Source organism: Cotesia glomerata, linkage group LG6 (assembly GCF_020080835.1).
Source record: "Cotesia glomerata isolate CgM1 linkage group LG6, MPM_Cglom_v2.3, whole genome shotgun sequence".
NCBI lineage: Eukaryota > Metazoa > Arthropoda > Insecta > Hymenoptera > Braconidae > Cotesia > Cotesia glomerata.
Genome location: NC_058163.1, coordinates 26374291 through 26390112, shown reverse-complemented (window position 1 = coordinate 26390112; position 15822 = coordinate 26374291). Strand labels below are relative to the sequence as shown.

Genomic DNA, 15822 nt, shown 5'->3' with positions numbered 1-15822 from the left:
AATAAACTAAGAATTAATGATCAATGAAGATTTAGGCCATGTCTATTGAGTTTCAATAACATTTACTAAAAATTTCCTTACAACACACGTCTCTATAGCAGCGGGGAAAAATTCATTGTAAGGTTTCCACAACTTAACATTACATGTGGTAATTCAGTCAACGGACTAAAAATTTTACATACATGTTATTTTTGCTGATTACATAACTTATAAATTGTTCTTATTGCAGGATCAAGGGAATGTAATAGATTAAAATGAATGCATTTTCCAAACACTAGATGTGTGAAAAACAGATTTGGCTACTTATTTAAATAGAATTCATAAAGAATATGTTAAAATTATTTTTTATAAAAAATTGATGTCACTGAGAAAATTTTAAATAACAAAAAAATTCTTCGCACTTGAAGCTAGACAGGTTTCAACTTCACTCATGAGACTTGCAATGATTTGAACTAAAACTTTTAATGTTTATTTGGAATCTGTGCAAATCAAAACAATACTCCAATTAAATTTCAAGTCTAGATCTAAAAATGCAATTCTATAAAGTGCTCAGCGAAGCGGGCGGGTAAAAGCTAGTATATAATATATATGAATATATGAAAAATTGATGTGGGTACTCAAATGAAAGGTCTCGATGAGTGTAACATCAGCATGAGCTTATATCCTTAAAAATGTCAATCGTTCACGAGATACAAGGTCATTTCTTAATAATATATATTTGCTACTTCAATATTAAAAATTTTAATGATAAAATATTTTTACCGAAACCACTTGAAAAATTAATTAAACATTCAATTTTATTCAATAAAAATGTACTTTTTAAAAAATATAAAACCTACATAAATAATAATATTCCATTGAACAATAAGCCCAATAATAATTTTATTTTTGCGTGCGGTAAGTTGCATTAAAAATTTATTTGTATTTTACGGCCGAGTCCGGTAAATTTAACTGTCATAACCATAAACTTTAAAAAGTACCGCTGCAGCTAATAAATAGTAAAGCAGCGCCTTCGATTACTATACACTCCGGTAATTTCTCCCATGAATATAACAGTAAATATCTTTCGCGTAATTACTCCCAATAATAATTTATAATTTATCGTCACATATCTGTACTATACATTCATATATAGTACACGGAAAAAAATTTCTGGGAAAATTTACGATACAACTATTGTAAAGCTCGACTATACTTTTACTACTATTAATTTTCAAATATTTTAGAAGAAAATTTACTATTTAATCATGAAATTTTACAACTTACTATTGTAAAAAGTAAGAGATTAAAATTTCCAGTGCTGCCTCTGTATCTTTTCAATAGAACTATAACAAATTTTACAATAGTTCAATTGGAATGTTTCTCAATTAGTGTGAGCAATGGCCGTGCACAGCGCTAGACTCCGAGTTTATGTAAATGTTAAAGGACAGGGGTATTAGTTTACCTCGGATAGCGTAGAGAGAGAGTCTCTGGCTGCCAACAAAGAGTTCCGAGTTCGAACCCCGGATAGGACGAAAACTCCGATTTCTTTTTTCGGTTACTATAAGGTACCAATTAGTCTAACCTCCTATCTCTCTCCCTCCCTAAAATTTCTTTTAAAAAAAACCGACTGTCAATTTTTACAGTCAACGCTCTCTGTATTTGACTCGCCCGTACAGGACCATTCTCTGTATTTGACTCGTCCTTGTCCATAAGAGCTGTGTAAAATCGTCAAATACAGAGGAAGAATGTGGTCAAATACAGAGAGCGGTCAAATACAGAGAGGTCCAATACAGAGAGCGTCGACTGTACAATAGTTGAATTGTAAAGTTTACAAACACATATTGTATAATTTGCTCTATATTATTCGATTTTTTAAGTTTCTTGCTGGCCTTGTTTGTTGGATAAAATTTACAAGAGTAGATCGTAAAAATTACTAAATGAGAAGTATAGTCCACTGTTACTAATTAATTTAATAAAAATTACAATAGTGAAATAGTAAAAATTCCTTCGATTTTTTTTCCGTGTACTTATAGCCAGGACTGCAGCGAATCCAATTTAAAAACTTAATATGCAATCTCGGATTCACAATGTGACGCACACACTCTTATTAACTTCATAATCATGATAAATATTCCCATCCATTAGCATGCAAGCGCCAAATAATAACAATGCGATAAGAATGATCAAAAAAACCATATATTTAACTTTTGTCTCTCCTTCATCTATCCCACGAAGAAAATCCCCATAAATATCCGCGTAAATAAATTTTCCTCTTTAAAAATGCTATCTACGATTATGATATTATAAAATATAAATTATAAATTATTATGTACATAAAAGTCCGGGATTATTTGTGCGACGGCTCAAATGGGGAGCGATAACATTTGATGGGAGTCTAGTCAATGAAAATGGGGTTTTGAATTAGGTACGGATGCCCGGAGCGCTTTCTATTGCATTAGTTCCCAGAACTTTGTGGTTTTCCAAGCTGTCGAGTATGATAAAGGAAACTCTCTTGGGCTGAGCCATGTTCAGTTCTATTCATGCACTCTTCAATGTTCAATGTTCACAACTCGGTCTAGGTGTTAAAGGTTAAACTAAATATTTGCAAGAGCCGAACCTTGCTTTTGATAAGACCATTTTTAACACTCGCTTTTAGATCCGGATCTTTTGATATTTTAATCAGCTTGTAATTAAAAGTTTGTGTATTGTTCAAAGTTTATCCATTAATTTTCTTCTGTTTTCTTTTATTTTGACTATCATAAAATTATTTATCATGTACACTGATAGATCGATTTATTAACTATTAATAATTTAATTTACTTGAAGACAGTTATTTAATTTATTAAATTTTAATAAATACGTTTTAACATTCAATAAATATTTATTTGGGAAGAAAGTAATAGTTAAAAAATATTTATTAACAGTTAATAAATTGTACTTAATAAATGACTTATTAACTGTTAATAAATATTTGTTAACTGTTAAAAAACATTTATTAACATTTAATAAATCGTGTTTAATAAATAATTAATTGTTAATAAATATTTATTAAATCTTGTGATGTTAAAAAATCATTTATTAACAGTTAATAAAGCTTATTAAATAAAAAAAAAAACCTTCTATCAGTGTAGGAAGTTCTTTTGGATGGAAAGTTTGAAGATAATTTTTTTTTGAGAGGTTAAAATTTGATAAAGATTTTTTATGCACTCAAAAGCTCGAAAAAAAAGATTTTTTTGGAGAACCTTTTTAATTGATTAATATAAATTATGTCTTAGAACTTTATTAATAAATTGTTCGTTAAATTATTTTTAAAAAAAATTATTGGCATTAAAAGCTTCAATCCAGAAAATTAATAGTTAAATTTACTTATAGTACAGAAAGTAGAACTAGAAATTTTGTAAGACTTTTTTTAAATTTGTAATTTGAAGCTTAGAATTATTTTTAAATTTTGTGATTTTTTAATGCAATTATAATTAAAAAAAAAAAGTGGATAGCTTAAAAAAAATTAATAATTAAAAAAAAAAATTTTTTTGAACCAATAAAATAATTTTTAAGAGTTTTGTTGTTTTGAATCAAGACCAAAAATTCTTAAATTAAGTAAAATTTACTAAATTCAGACGATAAAGTTCTTCAAAATAATTTTTTTGGTTTAAGAATTTTTCTTTTGAATCAAATAATTTTAAAAATAATTTTAGAGAAATATTTTGATAAAAATTTTACTTTTGATTCAAATGATAGCAAGTCAATAAATTAAAACTTTGAAATTATAACCCAGAAGTTTCATATAATTTTAATAACTTGGAGTCTGCTGATGTTTATAAACAAGCCATATCATTCTACATCAAAACATTCAACTTATAAATTAATTTCTAAATGTATAAACACTAGTTTTGTAGTCATAAATATTTAAATTTAATAAAATATTGAAAAATTCAATAAAGATTCTTTCTATTTACAATTTTTACTGTAGAAATATTTAGTAAAAAATTTCAGCCAGAAAAAAAGTAAACTTCCGATAGTATTTCCGATTTAAGTCTACAAAACTCAAAGGAAACAAGACAAATGTCAGAAACTTCTTCTTCCTTTCGATTCCTCCTTTATACGGTTCGCAAAAATAAACTACTCTAAAACAATCAAAGTTTAAAAAGACAAGGGTACATTTAATCAATTTAAAGAAAACCAGGTACGATCTACAAGTTGATAAAAATCCAATTGTTCTCGTCACTTGTAAAAAAGTCCATAATTCCTTTTTATATCACTCTTATTTCTAAATTTTTCATAGAGATGAAACGACATCGTTATTTTTTATTCATTGTCCGCTTTTATTTTACAACTGATATAAAAAAGAAGCTAGACATAGACATGAGACACGAGACATAAACACAGTGCTTTATACAAAAGTGTGGATCATATTTTTCCATGTATGCAATATATTATAGTAATATTTTCCTAGATATATATTGTGTTCTCTTGTATGGAAACATTTAATATAAAATTCGCGCTTGAAAAAGTTGAATGTAAAATTTGAAATAAAAAAATTCTTTGATATTATGTGTAATAAGTACTAAACGGAGAAAATTAAATTATATGACCTACAATACGATATTTTTAATGTTAATTATCATAAAAAATAGTAAAATTTGAAATAATTAGTTAAAAATTTATTAATTAGAATTAATAATCATTTTTTTGTGGTAATATTTATTTTTTTTAATATGTTAAAGCTTTTTAGAATTAAAAATATTTATTTGTTTCAAAAGATTAATTTGTTTTATTGCAATAAATATTTTTAACTGATAAAAAAATATTTTTTTTTTTTTTTTTTTTTTTTTGTAAGAAGTTACTTTAAAAAATTAAGAGATGAATTTTCTACTCTAAAAAATTTTTATCAGTGTATAAAGCTCGATAAATTAATTTTTTTCGACAATATAAATGAGTAAAATTGACTAAAGCATTACTGCTTTCACTTGACGAAAACTTTCTCGAAAAGAGTCTAGTGAATAATAAAATTGTTTCTTAAAACTTGAGAATCCTTGTACTTATTTTTTTAGCCAGTAATAGAACAGTGAACTCAGTGTATTTTTTACAGCAATAAAAAATTTAATTTAACAAAAATTTTATGCTCCCACAATATAAAAACAATAATATGAAAAAAGTATAGCAGTTATAAAGTTTGAGGAAAGCTTTCATGTTAGCTTTATTTTTCTTGTGTTTTCTTAGCTTGCACATCGTATATTCTAAAAGCCGACCCTTGAATATACACTGGCTCGTAAAGAAGGAGGAGGAGGAGTTTCGGCGACATTGCTGATGTAAGAATGCGGACATTGCAATATTTTAATACGTGCTCGTAATACCGAATTATTGAACGTTTGAGAATGTGATAATGTATATGAAATCTCGGAATAATACTTTTGTTGAATAGAAGTATTATGAATTACGATTCTAAAAAATATTGATAAACCTATACAGCGTACATTTAAATAAATCAATAAATAACTTTCTTTAAAATTGTCAATAATTGAGAACTGACATTGCTATCTTGTCAAATATTGACATTTTTAAAGATATAAGCTCATCCCGATGTTACACTCATCAAGACCTTTCATTTAAGTACCCACATCAATTTTTCATATATTTTATATATTTATATATATATTACATATACGTATATATGAAAAATATATCAAAAATGCATGTGGGTACTCAAATGAAAGCTCTTGATGAGTATACCGTCGGGATGAGCTTATATCCTTAAAATATATATGATATATATGTATATATGACAAATATATCAAAAATGCATGTGGGTGCTCAAATGAAAGCTCTTGATGAGTATAACATCGGGATGAGCTTATATCTTTAAGAATGTCAATATTTAAAAAAGTAAATGGCAATTTAACAATAACTAGATAAGCATTATTACTATTTAATTCTCTTTTTGTATAATTTTTTATGATATTCAATTTTTTATGTTGAGTTTTTGGAGGAGTTTTGATTAGTTTTTTGGTCCTATAATTTTATTCTGTGAAATTCTTCCCTAAAATGATTGATAATTAATCCTTTTGTAGCAATATTATCATTAAAATTTATTCCAAAAGTACCCAAAGTGCAGATCATTTTTATTATATAATTATCTCCATATATAAACGTAGAAAATAATATGCAATAAATCGTAATATAGATAACCCTTTCGCGAAAATATGAGTTCAACGTCTGAATTGAGTGACATCCGGATTTTTATATGAATGTGTCTAAGCAAAGATGTGAATACCAGGATAGAAGGATTTGAGTAAAAGCTTTACCGGCGCTTGACGCTTACTCCGGAGCTTTTTCTATACCCGGTTTCCCGGGCAACCGGATACACACTTTCGCTCGCTCAATCCGAGGAAACTCATATCGTAGTTGCACCAAGTAGGACTATTATGTGTTTTTTTTATTTTTTATATAAATGGAAATACATCCTGAATGTGTATAGAAAGTATAAAAGAAGGAAAAAAAAATTATTTCATATTATAAAGTCGAGGATTTCTTCGCCATTTGATTGTCCATTCGGTGAAATGACGCTAAATGCTTCCATTTTTATAATGAATCCTCGAGGAGTCTTAAAATAAATCCCCCGTTAGTCTTCATTATTTTTCTTGCATTGAGGGCGGGGTTTTGCTTATTTTTCGGCGAGCAAATATTTATTTTAGTAGCTAAGCATTCGGTCGTTAAATGTTTTAGAGTACCAACTGATAGCGTGGCGACCAGACCAAAAATCTCATTAACTGAAGTGATAATAATTGAATTTCTCTTTCTCGACATAAACTGCTTTAGAGATACTTAGGCTGGTCGCTTTAGCGATAACGCCTTTTATTTTGTCACCCTTATTTTCGTTTACTTTTCGCTTTTGTTTTGTATAACATTTTATTTCCTTAATCTCGTTTGTTAAACTTGCTGTTTCTTCGTGCGGAATAACGTTTGCTCGATAATATTATCATGGATTTATTTGAATAGCAAGAGAAATTACGGATTCATTTATTATCATTTGAATTCAGAATAATATTTTTCGTAATTTGTAGATTAATAATAACTAGCAACCTTGCAGTCAAAATTTTACTTTAATTAATAATGAATTTTGTTAAATTGCACTGTACTTTTTTAACTATTGACATTTTTAAAGATATAAGCTCATCCCGATGTTACACTCATCAAGAGCTTTCATTTGAGTACCCACATGCATTTTCATATATTTTTCATATATTCATATATATAATATATGAAAAATTGATGTGAGTACTCAAATGAAAGTTCTCGATAAGTGTAATGTCAGGGTGAGCTTATATCTTTAAAAATGTCAGTAGTTCACAAGATATTTATTAAATTCTACTGAACTTTCTTAAATATTGACATTTTTAAAGATATAAGCTCATTCCAGTGATACACTCATCAAGAGCTTTCATTTGAGTACCCACATGCATTTTTGATATATTTTTCATATATACATATATATATAATATATATAAATATATGAAAAATTGATGTGGGTACTCAAATGAAAGGTCTCGATGAGTGTAATATCAAGATGAGCTTATATCTTTAAAAATGTCAATCGCGCACAAATTACAAGGTCATTTCTTAATTATTGATATTTTTAAAGATATAAGCTCATCCTGATGTTACACTTATCAAGAGCTTTCATTTGAGTACCCACATGCATTTTCATGTATTTTTCATATATACATATATATAATATATATAAATATATGAAAAATTGATGTGGGTACTCAAATGAAAGGTCTCGATGAGTATAATATCAAGATGAGCTTATATCTTTAAAAATGTCAATCGCGCACAAATTACAAGGTCATTTCTTAATTATTGATATTTTTAAAGATATAAGCTCATCCTGATGTTACACTTATCAAGAGCTTTCATTTGAGTACCCACATGCATTTTCATATATTTTTCATATATACATATATATAATATATATAAATATATGAAAAATTGATGTGGGTACTTAAATGAAAGGTCTTGATGAGTGTAACATCGGGCTGCGCTTATATTTCTAAAAATATCAATAGTTCACGAGATACAAGGTCATGTATCTAGAGATAGAGCATTTTCGAATGAAGCCTAAATACTTATTTAACCATAAAAACCCATTTTATCATATAAATACACTATGAAAAAAATTTTGCTTATACTCTCAATAATGTAGACTTAAAAATATTTCTTAAATAATATTCTTTAAATGTTGAAGAATCTTTTTCAATGCTAAAAAGTCCTTTTATCAGCGTACCAAATTCAAATTTAGGTTAACAAGAAAATAAAGTAAAAAAAAATGAACGGAGTTATTTATCAGAATAAGAAAAAGTTCTCTTTTTAAAAGTCATAAGTCCTGAAAACATTTAAAAGTCAACTGCAGTCTTAAATGTTTGGATCCTGGGCATCTGGTACTAATTTACGCTTGAAGCGATCCAACCGCTAATATACCAACCGAAATGGTCATTACAGCATTATATATGGTACAGAGAGCATAAATAATATTTAATAAATAAAAAGTACAAAGTATTCAATCCGGCAAAAGCAGTTAAAAGTTTAAAGAAACCGACGTTTCAAATGAATCCGCGATATGAGTTTTGTTATAACTTATTTATATAATAATATATGTATGAGAACGCATAAACAAAAGAAGAAAAAAAAATTAGTAAAAAGAGATTCTAAAAATTTTTTGTGGATGAAAAACTGCTCTGATGTCTGATCACCAATTGTTGAGAGCTGTAACTACTCATGGGCGTTTATGAATTCTCATATTTTTAAAATTTAAATTATATATATTTTATTATTTTTCTTACATTCTTTTGCATCCGGTTATTAAACTATCTTTTTTCGCAGCTCTTGTTTTTTTAGCTTTGATACTCAACAGACATTTTACTGCCGTGTTTATTATCCTCCTAAGAATCAGTCATTCGAGATATTTTATCTGCATAATAAAATTTAATAAAGATAAATAATAAGTAAGCTTTTGAGAAAAAAATAAAATTCATTTTTATTTTTTTAAAATAATTATTGATAATAAATTAATAAATTTATTTCACTAAAATCGATGCGATATTACACTGAGCGCACCAGATACTTCTGAACCGAAACGCGGTATGTAATTTTAAATCTTTGTAATATAACATCGTGTACTTAGGTACAGTATTTTATATGTCATTTGTAGTCGAGTTGCTAGAAATTTTCTCGGGGAATTTATTTCCAGGTAATTTAATAAAATGAGACGCGTTAATATGTCGCGTCGATTTTTCCGAGCAATTTAATTATTTTTTAATGGAAATATTTCTATGGAAATTTTTATTAAGTTTCCTTTTTTAAACTTATTCTAGTCTCTCGTTGATTTTACTTTAGTATTATAATCTTAATTATCTCCATTTTAGATTAATTTTCACTGAATTGCACTGTACTTTTTTAAATATTGACATTTTTAAAGATATAAACTCATCCCGATGTTACACTCATCAAGAGCTTTCATTTGAGTACCCACATGCATTTTCATATATTTTTCATATATACATATATATAAATATATGAAATATATGAAAAATTGATGTGGGTACTTAAATAAAAGGTATTGATGAGTGTACTATTGGGATGAGCTTATATCTTTAAAAATGTCATTAGTTGACAAGATAGCAATGTCAGAGTTCTTAACTATTGACATTTTTAAAGATATAAGCTCATCCCGATGATATGCTCATCAAGAGCTTTCATTTAAGTACCCACATGCATTTTCATATATTTTTCATATATACATATATATAATATATATAAATATATTAAAAATTGATGTGGGTACTCAAATGAAAGCTATTGATGAGCGTAACATCAAGATGAACTTATATCATTAAAAGTGTCATTAGTTGACAAGATAGTAATGTCAGTTCTTAATTATTGACATTTTTAAAGATATAAGCTTATCCTGATGTTACACTCATCAAGAGCTTTCATTTGAGTACCCACATGCATTTTTGATATATTTCTCATATATAAATATATATAAAATATACAAATATATGAAAAATTGATGTGGGTACTCAAATGAAAGGTCTCGATGAGTATAACATCAGGATGAGTTTATATCTTTAAAAATGTCAATAATTTACAAGATACAGGGTCATTCATTAATTATGTATCTAGAGATAGAGAATTTTTGAATGCAGCCTAAATACTTATCATAATAAATTCACTATCGGTGAAAATGATATGAAACCTTAAAAAGGCACAAATTTAAATCAAGACCGTTGCAATAACACTAAATTTTACTAAAAAAAACCGATTTTATAATATGACTATCCTGAAATTAAAAAATTAAAAAATATTCCCTTACACTTTCAAAATTTAAAAGCTTTTCCAAAAAAAGTTTCCTCCCTAAATTTTAAATAATTTTTTAGGAAGGTCATAAAATATACCGTACAGAAACTTTAGCCGATTTTCCACCAAAAAATCTCATAATTTCCATCAAAACATGAACCACTGGTGTTAATTAGAAGCATGATTAACGATTGTAAATGTAACCTCCCTCTGGCCGAAACCTAAAAATAATGTAACTTAAATTGGAGGTAGTTGGGCTGAGTAGGATGTAGGAGTTGGGGTTATTCAGGTCGCAAGCCCGTCAGCAGGATTACTGACCTGGAGAAAAGGATCGATTGATATGGTGAAGCACGCGAGGGTAATCGGTTCCGCCAGCGAGAACCGCAAGCTCTGGATCGCGTGTTTTACACTTGCTCTGTGCTGTTTCCTCGCGAGACCGGTAACAGCACTCCGTACTCTATTCCACGGTACTTGCCATTGTACTTATAGCCAGAAGCGGGCGAAATAAATCTAAAAGTGCAATACAACATACAACATACAACCTACAATATATAAAATCAAATAAGAAACAGAAGCAGAGGCAATAAGGGACGGATTAAATCGGCATCACGATCGACTAGCGGGCGCCTACTGCCATTTATTTATACATTACTTTACCCTCTATACAGCAAATAGAGATACGTTACAAATATTAGTATTGGTATATGACAGGTACAATACACGACACATACAATACAATATACATGTGTTGTCAAGACTACCGGCACTAGAACGATTCAAATTGGTCGTCCAGCAACAGGTGTGTAGGTGCAAGGGGTCAACCAACTCCTCATTTCCCTGCTATGTTTCCAACAACACTATAAATAAATATCTATCGATCTTATTTAAGAATTTTAAATTTCAAATTATCTACAGCTCTTGCTTGTTATTTATCTAATTCGATTCGAGATTGGATGTACTTCTTATCATGTTTCTCTTATCGGCTTTTTCACAAATAAAATATTCATTGGAAATTTTTATTCGGATTTTTTTACATGCTAAATTATTTAAATTATTAACAGAATAAGCAAAATTTTGTGGATATTGTATTCAGATGATAACAATGAGTTTTTATGGTTAAATTTGGTGAACTATTGACATTTTGAAAGATATAAGCTCATCCTGATGTTACACTCATCTAGACCATTCATTTGAGTACCCACATGCATTTTTATATATTTTTCATATATACATATATATATATATATGATGTATATAAATATATGAAAAATTGATGTGGGTACTCAAATGAAAGCTCTCGATGAGTGTAACATCGGGATGAGCTTATATCTTTGAAAATATTAATAATTAAGAACTGACCTTGTATCTTGTGAACTATTGACATTTTTGAAGATATAAGCTCATCCCGATGTTACACTCATCGAGATCTTTCATTTAAGTACCCACATCAATTTTTCATATATTTATATATATATATGTATGTATGAAAAATATATCAAAAATGCATGTGGGTACTCAAATGAAAGCTCTTGATGAGTGTATCATCGAAACGAGCTTATATCTTTAAAAATGTCAATGATTAATAACTGGCACTGCTATCTTGTCAACTAATGACATTTTTAAAGATATAAGCTCATCCCGACATTGCACTCATCAAGACCTTTCATTTAAGTACCCACATCAATTTTTCATATATTTATATATTATACATATATATTACATATGTATTACATATATATTATACATATATATGTATTTATGAAAAATATATCAAAAATGCATGTGGGTATTCAAATTAAAGCTCTTGAGTGCATCATCGAAATGAGCTTATATCTTTAAAAAAATCAATAATTAAGAACTGACATTGCTATCTTGTCAACTTATGATATTCTTAAAGATATAAGCTCATCCTGATGTTACACTCATCGAAACCTTTCATTTGAGTACCCACATCAGTTTTTCATATATTTATATATATTATATATATAAATATATGAAAAATATATCAAAATGCATGTGGGTACTCAGATGAAAGCTCTTGATGAGTTCAACATCGGGATGAGCTTATATCTTTAAAAATGGCAATAATTAAGAACTGACATTGTTATCTTATCAACTAATGATATTTCTAATTATATAAGCTAATCTTGATCTTATACTCATCGAGACCTTTCATTTGAGTACCCAAATCAATTTTTCATATATTTATATATATTATATATATGTATATATGAAAAATATATCAAAAATGCATGTGGGTATTCAAATGAAAGCTCTTGATGAGTGTAACATCGGGATGAGCTTATATCTTTAAAAAGGTCAATATTTAAGAAAGTACAGTGCAATTTAACAAAAGTTATTATTTAATAAAGCATAATTTTGTTTATTTATAATTTTAAAAATTATCGGCTCTTAGACACAACGCCTACTTAAAAAGATTTTAAAAAAATAAAAAAACAAATAATATTTCAATTGGAACGCGAGCACGTCCTACTTGAGAAGATTTATGGGAATATTATAACTTAAAACTACTATATTTTAAGAATAGCGCATTTTGTTGTTGAAGCTTGTGAGAAAAATGGCAGGTGTGGTTGTTCAACTGCTTGTATATGTATGTATATATGTATCGATTTATACGTTAGGACGTTCCTCCTTGCAGGTCATAGTCATAGACATGCAACTTTGGAACAATGACCTCAGGGCACTGTAACCTCAGTGCAGGCATTGATCGACGATCCAGTTTAACAACACTCAAATACCGCTTTCACATTATTATAGCTTCTCCGAATCCACGACACATCGATAAGCTATTTCTACACGACTATAATCGCGCGACAACCAAAACAATCTTATATATTGTATTCTCAAACTAGGAAGTTAAATATGTATGAAGAAATAGAAAGTATGGAGAAAAAACTTCATTTTTAATACATTCGCCCTCAAAGTTCGGAAAAGTCCCCAAAATTATTATGACCTCCTATTATAATTTTTGTATTATTATTGATGACAATAAAATGCATCTACCTTCAATCTTTTTACGAATTTTTTTAGAGATTTTTTTTATAAGAATTTAACTTTTTTTTATTTTTGTACATCATTAATATTAAAAAAATGAATATGATTTATTGAAAAAAAAATTAGGAAAACGGTTGACCCTAAAGGCCATCCCTGCAACTTCCTGCTAATTCCGTTAATACCTGGCCGCTTTTTTGAGCTCTTCGAGCTCAAAAGTACAATCTGTGTGTTGTTTTAAGCTTTCCGAGCTCAAAAAGATACCTTTTCTATGCTTTTGAGCTCTTTGAGCTCAAAAGTCTGATAGAAGTTTCATAGAACACTATTTTTTGAATGTTCATACCGCAATAACTTTTGAATGAATGAACCGATTTTTATGCAGTTGGCGGCATTCTACGTAGTTTTTTAAGCCTTATAAATAATTTCTAAGTTTCAATTGGTCAAACTAGAAATTTCGGAGTAACTCTGAAAAAACACTTTTTTCGGTTTTCTTTCGTTCACGATATCTCTCGAACGAATCAACCGATTTTGACCGGATTGGCGGCGATCGACGTGGTTTTTCAAGGTTGAGAGCTGATTAATTTTTGAAATCGATCGGTTGAGCCGTTTAAAAGTTATCCCAAAAAAACCACTTCAGAAAAAATTTTTTTTCCTACTTTTTTTTAGATTTCTCCAAATTTCTCAAAATCTATCGGTCCGAATCGGTTCAAATTAACAGAAAATCTAAGTTTGGCGAAGCCCTTTCGAATGGCACCAACCGCGATGAAATCGGTTCAACCGTTCAAAAGTTATAAGAGGTTTACATACTTACACACACACACACACACACACACACACACACACACACACACACACACACACACACACACACACACACACACACACACACACACATACATACAAACATAGTGACACCCTCGCGGGAATAGTCAGGAAAGCTTCCTAGGACCTTAAAACGTCGAGATCTGATGAAAACTCGATTTTCGAAAAACGGGGTAAAACCAATAACTTCCCGATTTTTGAAAATTTTCAATTTTCTTAGCGGGAAGTTAAAAAATTACTGATCTGAAATTTTATGCTTAATTTTAACATTAAGTCAATTTAAAGAAATTTTTTATCAAGAATTTTTAAATTGATATTTTCGAATTTGTAAATTTATTTTAGAATTTTTGCTTTAAATTAATGAAAATAAATATCAGTTTGTTATAAATGCAAATGAAATTATTACGTTACGAATAATTAATAAATCGGATAATTGAAGTATTACGTAATGAATTATCACCTTGAATAATCGCATAAAAATTAATCTGAAATAGATTTCCCTTGAAAGTTAATGACAAGTATTATTAATTATTATTAATTTAAGAATTAAAAAATTCTGGTATGGTTTGCGTTAAAAATTTTATATTTTTAGTATGTTTTATAAATATATGCATCAAGTACTTTGACACACTGATCCGGATAATTATAAATTAGAGATCCTAAATGTGGACTAAAATCCTGAATAAATAATCCAAAATTTTATCGCACTAGCTTTTAATTCATTGAGTAATTAAAGTGCTAAAGACCAAATTGTTTAATGGATCTATTAATAGTCACATTAATAAGTTAAGAATCGTTTAAAATTTACTTGTTCATTAATTTTATCAATATTTACAAAATATTCAATTAAAGAAGATTTATTTTTACATTTATGATTAACCTTTGACCTATTGCTTCCAACAAATTGCAAATTTAAAAAGTCATTGAATAAATTTATATTAATTCAACTAAGAAAAAAATCTAATTGATTAATTTAAAGTTTGCAATTTTTTTCTTACAAGATAAATTAAATAAATTTTTAAAAATTTAGTTACTGTTTTTTATAATGAGACAATCAATCGAAAAATAAAATTTTAAAGAGAATATTTTTTTATATACTAATCAAGTAGTTTTTTCGTGTTGCTCAATGTGAGGATTAAAGAATTACAAATAAATAATTGCCAATAATCTTGTAATCGAAAATGAAAAGAAATTAATTTTTCTGAGAAAAGCACTAATTTTTTGTTTATCGCGACGATCTAAAGTTGATCAAGACATATCGGAAATAGATTAGGTTTTAGTCTCGTGACAAGTGTCCTCTCCGGTATCCAGGATCTATATTGATGAATCAGATGGGGATACATACATTCGATATTTATTCCTCCATATATCATTTTGAGTGCTTCCAAACAGTCGTTCGGGGTTATAAAGTATCTAATGATTGCAGTTAGTTTATTAACAGCGTAAAATTTATCTCACCTTCACTTTATCTGTTAGAAAAATTATTAAGTCCATGATTTTTGTTATAAATAAAATTTATTCATCGTTTTTAAATAAATTACTTTTATCAATAGAATAATTAATTTTTTTTTATTAAATAAAAATAGTAATTTTCAAAACTAAGTAATTAAAAAAATTTTGCTTAATTAACCTTATTAATAATCAATAAAT

The 15822-nt window shown here is 28.0% G+C and overlaps 1 protein-coding gene across 8 annotated transcripts in view; it reads left to right on the top strand.

The window, feature by feature from the left end:
• The window catches only part of LOC123266947 (transient receptor potential-gamma protein), a 64923-nt gene that overhangs the window by 24043 nt on the left and 25058 nt on the right, over positions 1-15822 (top strand). The gene's annotated exons all lie outside the window — the stretch shown is intronic.